This window comes from Argiope bruennichi, chromosome 2 (genome assembly GCF_947563725.1).
Source record: "Argiope bruennichi chromosome 2, qqArgBrue1.1, whole genome shotgun sequence".
Taxonomy (NCBI): domain Eukaryota; kingdom Metazoa; phylum Arthropoda; class Arachnida; order Araneae; family Araneidae; genus Argiope; species Argiope bruennichi.
The window spans coordinates 57,684,573-57,696,385 of record NC_079152.1 but is presented as its reverse complement, the minus strand read 5'-3'; positions in this window follow the sequence as shown (position 1 = coordinate 57,696,385).

The window sequence follows — 11,813 nt, the reverse complement described above, 5'->3', positions numbered from 1 at the left end:
TAACTGTAAAACTGCATCTTTTTGAAAAAATCAGTAAAAAAAAAAACTTTGTGCGGCAGGCGCGGATAATCGGGAGTCTACTGTACTTTAAAAATTCATAAAAATTGAAGGACTGGGTATATTTGAATGCGGTTTGCGAAACTATTATTCTCATGAAGGGAGATTTGTTTTTGATACAGAAAAAAATAATAAGAAGAAGAATTCAAAAATTTGTCAATAGAGGGCGCTGCACACAAGCAAATCAGTGGAAATATGCAAATTAAAGTCTTATGAAAGGCAGAGTGAGCGATTGACACATCATTTCTAAAGGTTTGCATAAAGTTTGTATTAAGATGTTGACACTGGTGGATAAAGCACTATTGGTAAAGTTGTTTTATGTCAGCAACGAATCGGCGGCTGAAGCCTTACGAAAGTTTAGGACCCAGAAAAGATTGAAGAAAGGTTCAGGTCCGATCACTCCTGCTAGACTTGTTTCCCTAGTAAGCCGTTTCGAAGAAACTGGAAGTTTGTGTCATCGGCCACTCAGTGGTGCACGTCGTTTAACAACAGTCCGTACCCCCGATGTCTCTGCGCAAATGGACACGCTAAGGGAACAGTCTACAAGTGCAGTCAGTAGCGCACGAGAAGTGACACGAATAACTGGTATACCAAAGACTTCGGTGTACCGTATCCTTCATGGTGTGTTGCAATTGTACCTATACAAATTGCAATCGCTACATCAGCTCTTACCAAATGATACAGCTAAGAGATTGGAATTCTCAAATTGGGCTTTGGTGAAAATTGAAGATGATCCGCGATGGCTGCTGAAAATATTGTGGACAGATGAGGATCATTTTGCTTTGCATGGAGCAGTTAATACCCATAACTGTAGAATATGGGCATATGAGAATCCACATGCTTACACTGAGAAGCCCCTGCATTCACCACGGATTACTGTTTGGTGTGGTTTCACTGCATCCATTATTGTAGGCCCTTTTTTCTTTGAAAAGCCCTGTAAGAAAGCAGGATGGAAGACATGTTCAGTTAATAGAACAAGTTACTTGGAAATGTTACAGAAGGAAGTGATACCGTCCTTATTGGAACACGATGTCCTTGACACAGTGACATTCATGCAAGACGGGGCACCTCCTGACATCGACATCGAAGTGAAGGCATTTTTGAGAAGAACTTTTACTGAAGAACGGATAATCAGCTGTCACTTTACACATGAATGGCCCCCACGCTCACCAGATTTAACACCCCTTGATTTTTGGCTATGGGGTTACCTTAAGTCTCGGGTGTACCGCCATAGGCCAACTTCGTTAGTGCATCTAAAGGAAGCCATTCGCCACGAAATCTCATGCATTCATCCGGATATGCTGTATGATGCAGTTACCAGTGTTGTCTCCCGCTTCCAAACTGTTATTTGTGGTGATGGCGGACACATAGAACAAGTACTGTAGTACTGGTGTGATACGCATTTAAACAATTGCTTGCATGCAAATAAAAGTATTTTTCCCGTAGAATTGTATGTTTTGCTTGTGTTTAGCGACCTCTATCGACAAATTTTTGAACTATTTCTTTTTTTTTTTCTTTTTTTTTTTGTATGAAAAAAAAATCCTCCTTTATGAGAATAACAGTTTCGCAAACCGCATTAAAATATACTCATTCCTTCAATTTTTATGAATTTTTAAAGTATTTACAAATTTATGGGACACTCGGTATATAGAACAAATATTTTTTTAATTAAAAAAAAAAGAAGTGATCTTGTGCTAAAGCTTTAGAAAATCTGATACGTCACCCAAATTTAGTTCGAGAAAAAATTTTACTAATTTGTTTAGGTGGATGCGAAATAGTTAGTTTCATTTTATCCTATTCAGATTTAGGCACTTAAGGAACAGAAGGAACATTACCGCCGTCATCCAAACAAAAGGCTGGTTTGACTTGATCTATCGATATAGACTTCTTTTTTCCCATTAACAGGGATTGTGAACACTTTGACACTTCGCCTGACGACTACATGAAGATCAGTGTAAGATTGTGAAAGTGATGGTCGAGTGCTATCAATTCTCAGAAACACATGTGAACAGTTTTTTAATGCATTTGGGATAAATATGGAACTTCTTCCGTGAGCAGAAGTTGGCACTGTTTGCAAAGACTTCATTTTATCTCTTAGCATTGATACTTATGTTGGATTACATGTTATGGAAATCTTGGCAGATGCGAATGGATCAGACGGCAATCGAAAAATTCTTCCATATATTAATTCTACGCATGTAGCGTGTATGTCATTCTTAATTGCTGAAAGCATGCCAAGAAAAACAAACGGTCTAATATCATCCCACTTAGATATCTCATGAGTCTTAATTGCACTTCAACAACTCCATTGGCTTTTGAGTGATAAGCACAACAATGAATTCGGTTAGTTCCGGGGAAATTATTTTCTTTGAAAATATTGAATTCAAAGTTTCTACCTTGGTCTGTTGTTATGATTTCAAGACAACCAAAACGAGATATCCAGCGGACCGACAAATCGCTTCAGCAGTCGTAACCATTGTAGGGATTACTTCCATATATCTTGAAAAGCGATCAATTATTGTGAGACAGTAAATTCGTTATATTTTCGCTTTTGCCTCGCGGCTGAATTGCTTGCACATGCTCATATATGCAGGTGCATGGGGAGATCGCCTTCACCACACATTTCCAAGCAGGAACTGTAATATATGTATGTGTGTGTGTGTGTGTGTGTGTAAGCATTATTTTATGTGCAGCAGAATGCAGTTTCAAAGACAGGGATAAGAATCTCGATTTCGTGACGTCGTTTTATTTCATTTTGGAGAAGCAGGCACTATGTACAAGCAACGAGCACACACATAGTACAGAACGACACAGAAAGAAATGAGGGAAAAACTCTTGAACATTTTTTCCCTAGTCTTATATAACCTGAGATAATGATAGATAAATATATTTCTTTACAGTGCAAATATATTATTAAGATTTCGATAGAGATTTTTGCTAAATGCATCAACGAAACAAGGGAAACACAGGGATCTATTAAAAAAGAAGCGTCAGCGGTATTTTGTCCCTTTACTCGGAGTGTGGGAAATTTAAGCTTTTAGTCGATTCAGAAATTTTACAAAGCTTCTCTTAGTGAAAGCGGAAAAGGATCAGGAAATAAGAGAATATTTTAGAATGAAGTTACTATGGGCAAAATTAAGATAAAATCTTGGAAATTAATTAAATTGAAATTAGAGTTCAAAATATCATTATATATATATATATATATATATAAACGGAACAATAAATAAGCCCAAATATTAGGTGAATAATTTTGCATCGAATTACTTTTCCGAGTGCAAAAGGTTAATAAGAGCAGCGCGTAGAATTATCGCCTGTACAGGTGATTAGAGTTTGAAAAATCTTTTCTATCCTAACAGATTTTAAATTTTCAGTATTGTATAGTATTATACAATGCAATATAATATTGCTTAAAATTATATAACACTGTATAATATTATACAATATCATATAACTTTATTCAGTACTGTATTATAAAACATTGCTCAATATCATGAAAAAATATTGTATAATATCATGTAAGTCTTGCATTTTATACTGTTTTTTCAATATAGGGAAAATATTATATAATACTACTTCTACAAATTTTATGATATTACGTGAAATTATGTGCTGTTTAGGTCAAATCACACTAATAAGGCAGCAATAAAGAATTTATATTGAAAACAACTGAGAATTCTTGCAAGATAAACTGTGCATAGTATAATGTATATTAAAACAAAAAATTCAAAAAAAATTATTTTTAAATATTAATTTATTTTATTTTAAAATTAAAAAATTTTTTAATAAAATAATGCTTTTTTTAGTAAGTCAGATTCTCTATTATTATTACTGAAAAAGATAAATTGAATTTTTAGTAACAAAGGTTGTCATCCCCTGTGATCCTCTAGTTAGTGTTTAGAATATGTTAAAAATGTTTTGTCACCTCTTTCATATTTATTTGTTTAAAATTAAATGCGTTTGTTATATTTTTTTATATAAACATTTATTTACATAAAAAAAACTCTGATTGAAAATAGTTAATTAAAAAAATTTATTTAATTATTAATTAAAAATAAAGTTTCAATTACTTTTAATAATAATAAATTTAATTACCTTAAATTTAAAATAATTATTAATTAAGTAAGATAATTATAGTAATTTAATTTTTTAGCATGTATTTTTATTAAAAACTGTCATTTAAATATGAAATTAAAATATATATGGAGTTTTGAAAGTTGAGAAAGAGGACCCTGAAGATTGATTCGCCTATTTGATTCAATTCTTCCTGGTTTACAGTAATTTGAATTTTTATTTATCTAATATATAAAAATCTCATGTCACGGTGTTTGTGCTCGAACTCCTCCGAAATGGCTCCACCGATTTTCGTGAAATTTTTTATGTGTATTTGGTAGGTATGAGAATAGGTCGTAAAGTATATTTCACAACGCTAGGTAATTAGGGTGTTCCTATCCACGTTCACTGTACGATGAGATCAACGCTTGCTTGAAATCATCGCCACTGTGACGTAATGTTGAAAAAGTTCAGCCAAAAATAAACACGCGCGTCTAAATGCTACAAGATCCATCTGCTGACACATTCTTGGATCAATTGTTAGATATCGGTGATGGAAAAGTTGCTGTCTATGAAAATACTGGATGCATAAAAATGACCACTAATTTCTTCACTATCGTTGATTCGCAAAATGCTCTCATTCACCGCATATTTCCCGATGTACGCACATAATACATAAATCATGCGTGGCTGGCAGAAAGAGCCATTTTGGCAGCAAAAAATGTGGATGTCGACGATTTAAATTTCAAGATACAGTAGTCGTTGCCAGGCGACTTGCTATCATATAAATTGATAGATACAGTTAGCAATGCTAACGAAGCTGTAAATTATCCAACAGAGTTTTTGAACTCACTGGATTTACCAGGCATGTCACCACACCTTCTACGACTGAAAATTGGATCTCCGGTTATTTTACTTCAGAATTTGAACCCACCATGGCTGTGCAATGACACGCGATTGGTCATTAAAAAATTGATGAAAAACGTTATCGAAGCCACCATTTTGAATGGTAAATTCCGAGCCGAAAATGTTTTGCTGCCACGAATTCAAATGATTCTCACAGATGTGCCAATAGAATTCAAACGCGTTCAATTTTCTATTAGATTCGCATTCTCAGTAGGGATGACGAATATTTTACGAGCGGTTATTACGTAACCGATATCAAAAAGTCACAAATACCAGAGATAAATACTTTTCAAAGAGGGGTGTGATTCAAATATTTGATACGATCTTACTGGTGATATTTTGATTACAGGTCTTGGATCATGATAGAAAGTAACAATCGATACGATATCACTGGAATATACCGAAGCGGTGACTTCACTGGAAAGTAACAATCGATACGATCTGTCCAATGGAAGCTCTCGAACAATCTGTGAATGGATTGAAAAGTGAACTAACCGGCTATTGGAATTATCGTATTATTGAATTGCATATCACTGAAATTTATCGGAGTGGTGACTTCACTGGAAAGTGTGAAGTCGCCGCTCCATTTCATGAGAGTAACCTCGACATTCCGATATTCGCATTTGTTGATGCACTATTCCAAACAAATCCTTTTTAATTGCTTGTAACTTGACTTTGCACATATTCCGTTTACTTCTGGCGCCATCTATTGGTAAAATATAGAACTAAAGTAAACAATTTAAAGAAATGACATATATATTTAATTCAAATTTTTCAGAAAATGGTTTATTCTAATAAAGAAATTAAATAAATAGTTTTTAAGAAAAATCTAATTTTAGAAGTAAGCTGAAATAGATAAATTAATTCAATCACACGTTACTTAAATTAGTAAATTAAGTATTAATTACAAATAATAAATTTGATATTTAATATTGAGTAATAATTTGTAATTAATAATATGATTGAAATAACAGATATTTGGAACAAATATTTAAAAATAATAATAGCAAAATTATTTGTTATTCAAAACAGCGTGGATTATGCATCTCTAGCTTTGTGTGAACTACGGCCGTATTCACCAACCGTTGTTAAACATCAGCTGATGATTAAACGCTGATCAGCAGTCAAATCGGTATTCACCACACCAAATCGGTTGACGATTTCCCCCTGTTTTGCCCCATTTTTTGATTCACGGACTTCCGATAATCAAATTTGATCAACGGTTTTCCGCATGCGCAGTTCTCAAGAAGGACAACTGTTACATTAGTTTTCAAACAAACATGGAGGATTTAGATACATTGGAATTATTGCAGTTGATATCAGATTGGAGGTGAATAATTTACACTGACAGAGTTTCTGATGTGGATTTGTTAGATGAATGTGATTTTGTTTCCAATGCATTTTATCTTTGAGAAGGAGAAATTAAGCACCAATATCTTACGAAACAGTGCTGTAACTACTGAAGAGAAATTGTGTATTGCCTTACGTTTTTTTGCTTCAGGAAGTCATCAACAAATAATTGGTGATTTCAATCAAACTAGCCAGTCATCATGTTGCCGGGCTATAAATGAAGTATCTAGATGTATAGCTGAAATGAGGCCAAGATTCATTTACCTACCAAATAATGAATCTGAGCGACTTGAGGTATGTTTACATTTATCCCTTTTACATCGTTCATATGGGAATCCCTTTTTATTGTTATTATATCCGAGTTGATTTTTGATTATTATTTTCTGGAATTAAAATTAGAATCTGTCATTTGTATAATTCCGTGAACATTCAAATTTTTGAAGCAAAGGAATTATAATTAAAAGAATTTTCTAAACTTATTAATACCTTTTAGAAAACTCATCAAGTTTAGTACGATTATATTGTTTTTTGTCAATACTGTTTTACAGTTTTTTTGTTCCTTAAAATGCTTCTATTAAAAACATTTTATTGCATATTTTCTATTTGGTTAATCTAATGACTTGCTAATAAAATAAGTTATTTCAATATAAACTTAACATTTTAATTATGCTTTATTCCATATTGAAAAATCTTATTCTTCTACCCCTACCATTATACCACTGTATATCAAAGATTATGGCAGATTTTTGTATGAATAAAGCAAGAAGGGTTTTTGAGAAACAACCACCTAAATAATAAATATGTTTTCGTTGAACAAATAATATTTTAAGATTAGGAAAAAAAATATTCTTTCTGTAGAATATTTTCCAAAGTTATCTGAAATCACTTACAAATATTTTAGAATGCACATTTCTAGTGATTGAGAATAGAATATCTTATGTCTTTTTTTTTATATATATAAAAAGTTTTAAAAAGTACTGTATAAATGAATTCTAAATTTAGTTACAAAAATTGGAATTTTTGATTTATATCAAATATTATAATATTTAAAATATTTAATATTATAATCAAATAAATTATAATATTTGTGTTTATACTATCAATTTTTAAGTATGTCATGTAAGTATTATTGTTAAATTAGCAATTTTTTTCATTAGTTATTTATAATATTATAATTCTTATTTCACATTTCTCAGATTAAAGACTTGCAAAGATATGGAAGAAATAAGGAACAGCCTTTTCCTCCTGGAAAAAAAAAGAAAAGAAAGAAAGAAAAGCAACAAACAAAAAAATCTTTTTCATCTGTCTGGTGATGATTATACAGGATTGCTTTTTGTATTTTTGAAACTTTCCTGTATGACTCATTTCCATGATTGTACACTGTTTTCACATGGGTATATAAGTTTTTTTTTTTTTTTTTTAGTAAATTGATTTTTTATGTTATTATTTATTTTATAGAAAAAGAATTATGGCAGTTTTTATTATGATTAATAATTAGAAATTTAAAGAAATTACTTTTGTTACTTATAAATTGTGTGATATAATAATGTGCTTAGTCACTCAATATAGCTAATCTCTTTTACAATATCAGTTTACTTCAGCTTTAATCTTCAACGATGTGTATAAAATTAACATTTTTTAAAGAAATCAAATTTTGACCTTTGTTATCTGCTGAAAATGATTCCCAATTTTTATTAATGTTTTCCTTCTCATTACATAACAAATTTTAACATTATTTCTAATGTATTCTCTACCTGATTATTTTTGAATTTATCTGTATAGAAATGACTAAATAATTCCTTATTCCCATCTTTGAAAATCAAATGTATTTTTAATTTGATGTTGTTCTTTTTATGATTTATAGAAAATGACATGCATGTATGGCTCATATCAGTGTAGTTATTTTTTAGTGGTTTTATGTGCTCATTATCTTATTACAATATGTATATGTATTAGAGAAATAAAAAGACACTTATAGAAGAATTTTGTATTAAGAATCAGCATTAATGTTGCACCTCTATTGACACTTCCTTGTAATTCTTGTAGAAGAATTTTGAATTAATAATCAGCATGAATGTTATATTTTAAAGTACCTTTAATGGAACTTTGTTTTAATGCTTGTAGAAGCTGTAACTTCTCTGTCAGAATTTTCTTTTGTAATTCATATATGTTACTTTTCGAATCAAATTTGAATAAAATAGATTTTTGTATACAGAAGTCCTTTTTTAATTTTGCATATTTTAAGACATTCTGAGAAGTGTGTGAAAAACAAAGAAAATAGATTAATTGGGATTTGAAAATTTTGGAATTTGAAAAACAAGTATAGATAATAACTTATCCGAGTTAATTCAAATTTCTACAAATTATGATGCAAATATAAAATTTTAAAAAAGAGGTTTTTATTTTAAAAATTCAACTTAACTTAACTGACAGTTTAATGTAACCTATTAGAATAATATTTAAGATGATTTCAAGAAAAAAAAATTTGTGAAAAATTCTTTTACTTTTTTGAAACATTTCAATTTGGATCATCTTTCATCAAATTTAAATATAGAAAGAGATTCCTTGTTTAAATACACAAGATCCTGAGTTGAAAAATTTGACAATTAAACAAAGGAAATTATGCTGACTTAACAGTATTTAGTTAGATGTTGTGCTCATAGGTTTATGATTTCAGGAAGTAATGATTGTCGTGAAGATATGAATAATTAAAAACATCATTGGAAATTAATATAATAAAGTGACAGATATTATTCAAATATGAGTAGAAACTAAATGTTAAAATATCAAAAAATTAATAACTTTTTTGGTACAAAATCCGGGGAATAAAAAAAAAGAAAAAGGCAAAAACTTGTTGAAACAAATGGAATTTCACATTTACTTGAAAGAATTAAAATATCATTACTAGTTTCTGACAGGCTAATCAAGTTAACCTATGTTGCTTTTTGATTAAGTTTGAATCATCAAGCAGAAAGTGTTAAAAAATGTATTGTTAATTGTAGATGTTTTGCCACTCAATTTATTTGAACAAAAGTGAATGCTTATGATGTGCAAATTAATCATTTATTTCATTCAGGGATATCAATTCTAAAATACGTATGGTTTTCATCAATATTTACATTATTTTTATACTGATTTGTAATGTCAAGTACATGTTGTCAAGCTAACAATTAGCCCATTCAAATTTAAAGAGTTGTTAAATTCATTGTTTACAAAAAGTTTTAGATATGAGGTATAAATGAGCTTCTTCACTTCCACAATAACTATATACTATACAAATTTATTGCATGAATATTTATTTTGGTGAAAAAAATTGTTGGTCTTCAATATTCATATACAATTTTCACTGACTTTTGTTTATAATTTGAATCTTCTGATTTGCAGCATATATTCTGAATGTATATATTCTTCTTATATCTATATATTCTGACATTTATAACTATAAATTTATATCTTTTTTAACAAAATATATGTAACAATTTAATATTCTGATAGTTAATAAAAGAAAATTTTTCCATATTTGCTTTTCGATAGAAATAAAAGCATACCACAGAATAAGTATTTTTTACTTTTATTCAGCTTTGAGGAAAAAAAATTATCTCAAAAACTACTGAATATGTAGACAGCTAATACATATTTAAATATTGACACCAAAAACAATCTTAGTATTTTTTTTAAATATAATATATTGTGGAAGTTTAAAACCTATTTGTTTAAAAATAAATGCTGAAAGTCTAATAACAATCTTAAAGAGAAGTTTGTAATATATGCTATAAACTTCATGCAAACAATTATATGGGATTGCCAGAGAAATCATTGCTTTTCATTACAATTTAAATAACCCTTGGAAATTGAAATATTTTGTGTAAATGAAAATTATTTACTAATATGAAAGTCATAATACTTGTAAGCAAGATTTTATACACTACATTTCCTCCTCTTTTATTATATTAAAAATACAGGATACTACAATTTTTGTTAAATTCATTGTTTAGAAGAAACTTCAATGAGCTCCTCACTTGCGAAATCAGTTTGCAGCAGTTTGTTATTTCTATTGTTTATGTATATACTCTATAATTATATAAAAAATGTTTAAATATTTCCATAAGTAAATTAACTAATTTAAGGTTAATATGCATTTTTTTCAAAAATTTAATTCAGATAGACCTTTTGTAAAAGTTTAATTCATTGGAAAACTATTCAAAGCACAGCTAATATGCATATTCTCAATTCAAAAGAGAGCAAATGCTCAAATGTTTTATTACATAATAATACAGAGGAAATTTAAAATATACTTGGTTAATAATGTATAGTCAGAGAAACAATCCTACGAAAAGCTATAATATCATGTAAGCAAATCGGTGAGATTGTCACTAGGCAATATCACCTTTTTCTCGTTTGATCTTACCACATTCCTTGTACACATCTGGGAAAGAAACAAAATAACAACAAAAACACGAAACAGCGCCACCCATCAGCTGATAATCATGTGATATATATAGACCAATGAAGATCCATTTCCGGTTGAAAAAGGCAGAAAAAGCTGCTTGTCGAAACCTTGATGCTTAGTCGTGAAATTACCGTTCGTGAATACCAATGATCATTGGTTGATGATTTGTCGTTGATCATGGGTTGAACGATCCGATGTTTAGCAACCGGTTTGGTGAATACGGCCGCTAGAGATGCATAATCCACAATTTTTTGAATAACAAATAATATTGCTATTGTTATTTTTAAATATGCATGTAATCAAAGTCAATCATGTCACGAGCAATTAAAAATGATCTGTATGGAATAGTGCATCATCAAATACGAATTTCGATCACTCTCGTAAAGTGGAGCGGTGACTTCGCACTTTCCAGTGAAGCCTCGCACTTTCCGGTGAAATCACCGCTCCGATAAATTTCAGTGATATGCAATTCAATGATACGATACGATAATTCCAATAACCGGTCCGTTCACTTTTCAATCCAATCACAGATTTCTTTCGAGAGCTTCCATTGGACAGGTCGTATCGTCACCGCTCCGGCAAATTTCAGTGATATCGTATCGATTGTTAGTTTCTATCGTGATTCAAAACTTGTAATCGAAATATCATCAGTAAGATCGTATGAAGGATTTGAATCACACCCCTCTTTGAAAAGTATTGATCACTTGTATTTGTGACTTTTTGATATTGGTTACATAATAACCGCTCTGAAAATATTCGTCATCCGTAGTGTGAACCCACCTTTACAATACATTCGTTAACAACCAAAATAATCAATAGAAATAATTTATAAGGCAGAACAAAGTTTTCCGGATCAGCTAATTTACTTATAACAATGCATAGTAAAAATGTTTTCTGTTTTTTTTTAAAGGAAAACTTATTATTTAATGAAAAATACATTAATATATTCTCATATCTTGATAATCATTATGGTGCCAAAAATAGGACGTAAATATGA